Raw genomic sequence first — 8,570 nt, 5'->3', positions numbered from 1 at the left:
TCAATTCTCTGACTTTTTCTTCTTTTTCAGGATTGTGTTAAATATTGTTGGGGCTTTTCATATAAATCTTAGAATCAATTTGTTGACATCTACAAAACAACTTGCTAGGATTTTGTATAGGATTGTGTAGAATCTACAGATCAAGTTGGGAAGAGCTAACATCTTAACAATACAAAGCTTTTGTATCCATGATCACACAATACCCCTCTTTTTAGTGAGATCTTTGATATCTGTCATCAGAATTTTGTAGTTTTCCTCATATAAACTTTGTACATATTTTCAAAGTTTTTTACTTAAGTAATTTATATTTTGTGGTAATGTAAATAATGTTGTGTTTTGAATTTCAAATTCAATTTTTTTTAATTGCTAGTACAAAGGAAAGCCTTGTATGCTGCAACCCTGTGATACTCAGTAGTGCCAGGAGTTTTTGTGTTGATTCTTGCAGATTTCTACATAGACACCATAGATACCATATCACCATGTCATCCACATCATCCATGAATAGGGACAGTTTTATTTCTTCCTTCCCAGCATGCGTATCTTTTCTTTTCTTAACTTTTTCCATCAGTCTGGTAATAAATAAAAGTGATGACAGGGACAATCTTGATTTGTTTCCCAATCGTAGGGCCAAGGCATTTAGTTTTTCAGCATTACATATGGTATTCACTATATTTATTAAAAAATTTTAATAAAAATGTTTTAAAAATGTATTTTAACCACCATTGTATTCCCACCCAGGCAAAGGGACAATTTAGAAGGGGTTTAACTTGAAGTGTCCAACTAAGGAAGTGCAAAAGAGCTGCCTATGTCCTTTTCAGGTTAGCCTGTCAGTCATCTTGACTGAAACATAACCACCATGGCTTCCACAAGTATAATACAGTAGTTCACAAAAGTTTGCAGAAATGTAGGGTGTAATAAGTCTGCTTAGCATTTCCAGTGCTGCAGAACCTTAGAGAATGAGGGCCATCTCCTTCTGCCTTAGGATTTGTCGGAGCTACTTTCCTGTGTGCCTCACTGAAAGCTAACCACAGAGCCTCAGCTTCTGCCGCCATTTCCTCCTCTGGTCGCCTCAGAGTTGCCTGTTTCCCTCCTCTTCATCATGGTGCTGGAGCTCATCATGGACCAGGTCCTCCTGTGGAAATCTCTAGCCTTCCTGAGAAGAATGTGGATGTGAACGTGCTTTACAGTCCGTCTTGCTTTGGGGCCATCCTGTGTGGAAAAGGTGAAAGAAGTCCCCTGGAAAAGCTTCCCCACCACCGTCTGACTCTCTGGGTTGTTTGAAACAAGTTGGCCACTTCATCGGTACCCAGATCTCAGAAAAGCTCCACTGGCTGAAGGGAACACACAAGGACATGTTCTCGTACTATAGGTTTCTTGTTCATGAGTGCAAAGGACAGTTCTGTTTTGAGAAACACCACAGAAACCTTGATAAATCTGAATGACATTCCCTCACAGTTGAAATGTGGAAGTCCCCCACTATTCTTAGTTTGCTGAGAGGTTGGTTTTGGTTGTTTGTTTTATTGTGTTTTGTTTTTGCTTTCGTGTCATGAATGGGTGTTGGATTTTGTCAAATTTTTTTTCTGTTTCGATTCGTATGAACACATGATTTTTCTTTAGCCTAATGATCTGATTAACTATATTACTTATTTCTGAATGCTGAACAAGCTTTACATATTTGGAATAAAACCACTTAGTTGTGGTGTATAATTCTTCCTATATATTGTTGGATTTTATTTACTATTTCATTGAGAATTTTTGTATCTATGTTCATAAAAGATATTGGTCTGTAGTTGTGTTTGTTTGCTTGTTTGTTTCCTTGCAATGTCTTTATCTAATTTTGGTATTAGTGTAAGGCTGGCCTCATAGAATGAACTGGAAAGTGTTCCCTCTTCACCTATCTTCTGAATTTTTTAAAATGTTAGTATTGTTTCTTCCTTGTTGCCCTACCAGTAGCCCTGAGAGCTAAGTGGGTTTATTAAGTAGTAGTCGCTACAGTGAGGTTCCAAATAAAACTGATTTGCATCTTTCCTTCTTTATTTTTACTATTATTATTACTACTTTACTATCATTATTTTAATTTTCTCTGCCCTGAATGTGCATTTTCCAGTTGCCCTAATTTTCACTGTAAGCTCTTCTTCAAAATAAAATAATTAGGATTTACAATTTTAAAACATTTCAAATATAATTGTTGTAGATACTATAAAGCAGATTTTGTAAAATTCTATTTGATATTCAAAAAATATTTCTAGAAAAAATCTAGAAGCTAATTATTTGGCAGTCATTTATATAAAAGCTTTCTAATCATCCCATATATGCATCAGTCACTTGTGAATGAAAAAATACAATCTTTAGTATATGCATCAAAGAATACATGTATATTAAACTTTAACCAGGAAGGAAGTTAATGAATAATACTCAATACTGGTATAGACAAGGCATATCAATTGTAAATACTTTTATGTGCTTACAACACATTTTTCATTTTTATCCTTTCTTATCTTACTCAATTTTATTTTCAGAAATACCAAAATACTTAATAATATTCTATTTAAGACAATGAGTTCAGTAACTGTGGCTTGAAGCACGCATACAACAAATTGTCTATCCATCATCTATCTATCTATCCATCTATCATCTATCTATTTAGCATATCTATCTCTGTCTGTTTTTATCTGGCACAAGAAATCTTCAATGAGCCCTTATCTCTCAAAACCTGTTTTATGTCCTTAATTGGTGCAAAACAATGAAATCTATAGAAACATTGACTGTGAGGAGAAGTAGGCTTGTTTTCATTTGAATTCTTTTTGACTGTATACCATGATAGTAATTTATTCATTGTACTATTGGATCAGTTTTATAAATATTGTTTTTTTTTTTTTTTAAGATTTTATTTATTTGACAGAGAGTGGGAGACAGAGTGAGAGAAAGCACAAGCGGCGGGGCGGGGAGCAGCAGAGGGAGAGGGAGAAGCAGGCTCCCTACTGAGCAGGGAGCCTGATGCAGGACCCTGGGATCATGACCTGAGCGGAAGGCAGACGCTTAACCGACTGAGCCACCCAGGCGCCCCTGTAAATATTGTTTTAAAATTCTCTTTGTTCCCAAAGTTCCCAGGAAACCAACCTATTGTAGAAGGTCATTTCTACAGAAAATATTTTCTGTTTTTCTAGATTAGCAAATATATTCATGTCACAGGGTGCACCTTTGGATAGAATATATTTACTCTATATAATTACAAAGGAGCATTTAGATCAATGCAAAACTATTTAAATCATCAGAATGCTCTGAAAAGAATACTTATCCTTATTATGCAAATATTTAATTATGTTTTATTCTTGGGCAGATTAAATCCATGAACCCTTTAAAACTAAAACAAGAATATTTTCTGACCTTGAGAACTTCTGCTTTAATCACTTAAACAATGAAAAACTATCCAATCCAGACTTGGGAAATGTCAGCATGTATGTTGTGATGTTTATTTTGTTTCGTTTTTGTCAAAGAGATGGCTGAAATGGTGAAATGAGCATCTGAACATATGAAGGTAGATACTTTTCTCTGCAAACTTTTCATTTGGGAGTCCTTATGCATAACATTATTTACCTGGTAATTTATATTATATACTGTTATTTTTTTTATTCTTAGAGTTTTGCTTAGTATGTTCTGCTAAATGTTGAACATCAAGTGATCAATAGCCACGTTATCTTCTTCTGTATTTAATAGTAATACTTCTAAAGTTTAGCATAATTTTGTTTGTTTAACATGATATTTTTGTGATAATTTTCTAATAGATTAATCATCATATTAAGGAAAGTAATTTTTATTTATAGTTTGCTAAATACTTGTGCCAGAATTTTTCATGGTCTGTATACTTACTGAGCATCTCTTTCTTTAAGCAGAATTTCCATAAAAAACAGCTGACTTACATGACTCATAACATTTATTGGAATATTGAATATGAAATATATCTCAGGCAAATAAGAATAGTCTCTTTCTAACAGAAGGAGATCCAGGAAGAATTTTTTCAAATAAGCTTATACTCCCATTAGTAATTCTAAAAATTATGTTAGCTTGTTTATTTAGTCAATTTTACTGTTACTTTGGTAGTTTTGTTTTTTAAATATGTCATTTTTAAAGAAAAATCTCATATGAATTACTTTATAAAAAATACATTAAAACTGTAATCAAAACATAACAACTTACAGTATTAGAGACAAGATGTATAAATCATATATATTTGATAAGAATTTAATATCCAGACTACATAAAGAACAATTCAATGTCAAAAAGAGAAGCCAGTTAATAAATGGGCAAAAGACTTTAATAGATATTTCTCCAAAGAATATATACAACTGACCAATAGCACATGAAAAGGTGCTCAACATAATTAGTCATTATGGGAACTGAAATCAATGAGATACCACTTCCCATCTACTAGGATGCCTGTAATATTGATGACTAAGAAAGATAGAAAACAAGAAATATTGGCAAGGATCTGAAGAAATTAGAACCCTGGTGCATTGTTGGTACTACTGTAAGTTTGTGTAGCTGTTGTGGAAAACAATTTGTTGGTTCCTCAAAAGTAAAGCATGAAATTAGCATATGATCCAGCAATTTGACTTTCAGGTATATACACAAAAAAATTGAAAATAGGGATTTAAACAGATATTTATAAAAAAGGTTTATTGCAAAATTATTCACACTAGCAAAAAAGGTAGACACATGTGTCCATCACCATCAACTGATGAATACATAAACAAAACACACACACACACAGGAATATTATTCAGCTATAAAAGAAATGAATGCATCTTTCTGGCACATGCTACAATATGGATGGAACTGAAAACATTATGTGAAGTTAAATGAACCAGACCAAAAGGACAAATATGGTATGATTCCACTTATATGAGATATCTAGAATAAATAAATTAATAGAGATAGTATAGATTAAGGATTTACCAGGGACTAAGGAAGGGGGGAATGGTGAATTACTGCTTAATGGATACTCAAGTTCTGTTTAGTGTGATAAAAATTTTGGAAACAAGTAACAATGAGAGTTGCACAACATTGTCAATGTAATAGCCAATTCTAAAAATCTGTTTGTTTGTTTGTTTGTTTTAAGGTAGATCCTGAAATAATAATGGATACTAATTGAATGATTGAAAGTCAGTCTTTGGCACTAGCCTTAACATGGCTGTCATTCTAAGACCTTCAAGTCACTAAACCACCTGCAGCCCCATTTTTTCACATCCGTAAGTTGAGAGCATTCTAAAAGATGATATTTAAAGACTCACAAGCCCATCTGTATTATGATTATATACAATTTTTCTGTTCTTCTTAACAAGTAGATATAAAGGTCATTAAAAATGTGAACTATCATCAAGATAAACCAGTTGCTGTAGAAACCACTTTTATGATTGTATTGATTCCACTGATTTCAGGTTATTAGACTGAGTAAAAGTATTGAAACTTTGAACAGGTAATATAGAGGAAAACTAGCATTATTGGTCTATGAAGTTGGAAGTATGCAATTTTAGTTACATTATGAATAAAGAATTCCTTGTCATATGTTACGAATGTGAAATAAATATGGGAAGCTCTATCTACTTTCAGTGAATAAATAAAACCAGAACTTTTTAGATATCTTGGATGTCTGATCACTTAAAAATTAGTTCAGTGGCCTTTGCAGAAAGGTTGACTTCCTTTTTCAGAGCCTCAGACATTAAGAAAAAATTCTATATTTATGACAGTAAGTTTTATTCTTCTTTATGAGATTAGTCAAATAAAAATATGTATTCTTTAATATCATTTTAAATACCAAGGAAATTCTATATGTTGAAGGGATTTATCTTAATTCTCAAAAATGTAAAAGCAGCACTTATGATATCAGAGAATAAGCAAGGAATTAAATCTACCTTGAAATTTTGGACTGTAATAGTCTTAGGAGGATTTCCTTCCTATGCTAGTTGAGAAATGATGAGGTTTATAGGACAATGTAAATGCATACAGAGCATGCTCAAGTATTTTCTTAATACTATTTCACTCTAGATCAAGCCTTATTAAACAATCATATTTACTTCCATGAGTTTATGTTTACAATATCTAAAACTACTTTTGTATGAACCTTACTACTGTGTAGATGAATGATTACTCTCCATATTCAGGAATCAACTAAATTTAAAAGGTGATGCTAAAACTTGATTTCAATTATTATTTAAAAAAAATGATGTATTTGATATTTAGTTTTCAGGCTTCCTGATCCCAATTTTTGTCTTCATTTTATCTAGTATCTATTTATAATTCTTCTCTGCTCCCATTGATGTTGGTCACAGACTGCTGTGAGAATCTTTCTTTACTCATAGGTTTGTTTTATGGAGGTAAGGGTTAATGGCAGCAGGCAAGACTCCCTGCAGTAATCTGGGTCACTTATGTTTTACAGATCACTGATTTCTGTACCTAAAAAAGTCTTAAATTACAATCATGGATATACACGTGTGCGCGTGCACACACACACCAACCTTTCACTTTGTGCAACAGTTAATATGAAAATAATGCAATGTCTATGGAAAATGAAATATGAAGACAAAAAGAGTAATAGGATGGAGATAAGACATATAACATTATGATTACTATTTCTGTGCTGCATTTTCTTGGACTTTCTCCTATTTTCAGTAGTCTTGTTTATGGAAAGATATACTGTCCAAGAGAAAATGTAATTCCGTGGTAATTTCTCAACTTTGAAAAAATGTTTTAATCCACCACCCACAGGTGCTATTATCATAGCCATCCTGGCAAAAGTAACTATTTCTAGCCTGTAGATTATTCTAGTAATATTTAGAAATATTAGAACTCTGCCCACACCCACCATGCCAAAACTGAACTTAATAGCACATGAAACTTAATTTTACTTAAGCTATTGTTTACTAATACCTAAGAATTAAAATAAAGCAATTTATTATTTTAATGCTATTCTGTGATTATAAGCAAATGTTTACCCTAAATAAGTAAATTTTGCATACAAATAACAAAATATTAAAGATAATTCAAATATAGATACTTTGATCCAGGGAATAAAATGAAAAAAGTCACTTACCACTTTAACAAAACTATTATGTTTAGTTTTTATTTCTTATGTTTATATTTTTATTTATGATAGGCACAGGCAAAAGGATATATTTTCTTTTTTTAAATAAAGCATATCTGTACACATATACATTGTAAAAAAAAGTGTATGTTATTTTGTAAGCTAGGAGTTCACATATTCAATGTGTAGTAGGTATCTTTATATATTATTAAATATTTTTATAATTGTATAAATTTTAATTATTGATAAAAAATAAAACAAATATTGAAAAAAATTTCCAATTACCACAATTTTATTTTATTCATTTTTTTAAACATTCCATTGAGATTGTATTTTTAAGAATTCAAAAAATATTATTTAAATATAGCTAATATAGAATGCTATATTAGGTTCAGGTGCATAACAGAGTAGTTCAACAGTTCTATACATTACACAGTGTTCACCATGATATGTGTATTTACCATCAGGCACCATACAACGTTATTACAATATTGTTAATTATATTTCTTGTACTTATTATCTCAGTGACTTACTTGTTTTCTAACTGGAAGTTTCTATGTCTTAATTTCCATCATCTATTTTGCCCATTTCCCCCACTCCCTTCCCCTCTGGCAACTACCAGTTTATTCTCTGTATTTATGAGTTTGTTTATTGTTTGTTTTAGGTTCCACTGTTAGTCAAATCATATGGTATCTGTCTTTTTCTTACTGACTTATTCACTTAGCATACTATCCTCTAGGTCCATCCATGTCATCGCAAATGGCAAGATTGTATTCTTTTTATGTATCAGTAATATTTCATTCAATATATATACCACATTTTCTTTATTCATTCATCCATCAATGGACACTTAGGTTGCTTCCATATCTTGGCTATTGTACATGGTGCTGCAATGAACATAAAGGTGCATAGGGTGCATAATTTTTTTTCAAGAGAAAGAGAGAGAAAAGAGTGCATGAGCAGAGGAGGGGCAGAAGGAGAGAGAGAATCTTAAGCAGGTTCCACGCCCAGTGTGAAGCCTGACGCAGGGCTCAATCTCATGACACTGAGACCATGACCTCAGCCAAAATCAAGAGTTGAACGCTCAACTGACTGTCACCTAGGCACCCCTGGGGTGCATAATGATTAATGATTGACAATATGACTGACCATCAGAAAGATGGTCATCTTTGGATATGTCTATCTTTTCATTTTAATAACCAGTGTGATGACAAATAGGCATCAGGTTAAATTAATATATAATCAGTTATAATTTTATGGAATAAATTTCTATAAGTAAAAATACAAAACTTTACTGTTTCTCATATATATTCTGAAATGATCTTCTAGAATACTGTTCTGACCTCTTACAAGCAAAACAATCAATTTATTGTTTTCCCACCATCCTTGATATCATTGTTATCAATATATTAATATTTTAGAAGTTGACACTATTTGAAAACTTATTTTTTTTATTTCTATTCACATATTTATTAGACACTTTGCATCT

General features: G+C 32.0%; 1 pseudogene; it reads right to left on the bottom strand.

Moving 5' to 3' along the window:
* Positions 1-884: 884 nt before the first annotated feature.
* LOC110571264 lies at positions 885-1,445 on the bottom strand (annotated as a pseudogene).
* Between the last annotated feature and the right edge of the window lie 7,125 nt (positions 1,446-8,570).

This window comes from Neomonachus schauinslandi, chromosome 2 (genome assembly GCF_002201575.2).
Source record: "Neomonachus schauinslandi chromosome 2, ASM220157v2, whole genome shotgun sequence".
NCBI classification, from domain to species: Eukaryota; Metazoa; Chordata; class Mammalia; order Carnivora; family Phocidae; genus Neomonachus; species Neomonachus schauinslandi.
This window is presented reverse-complemented; position numbering and strand designations above follow the sequence as displayed.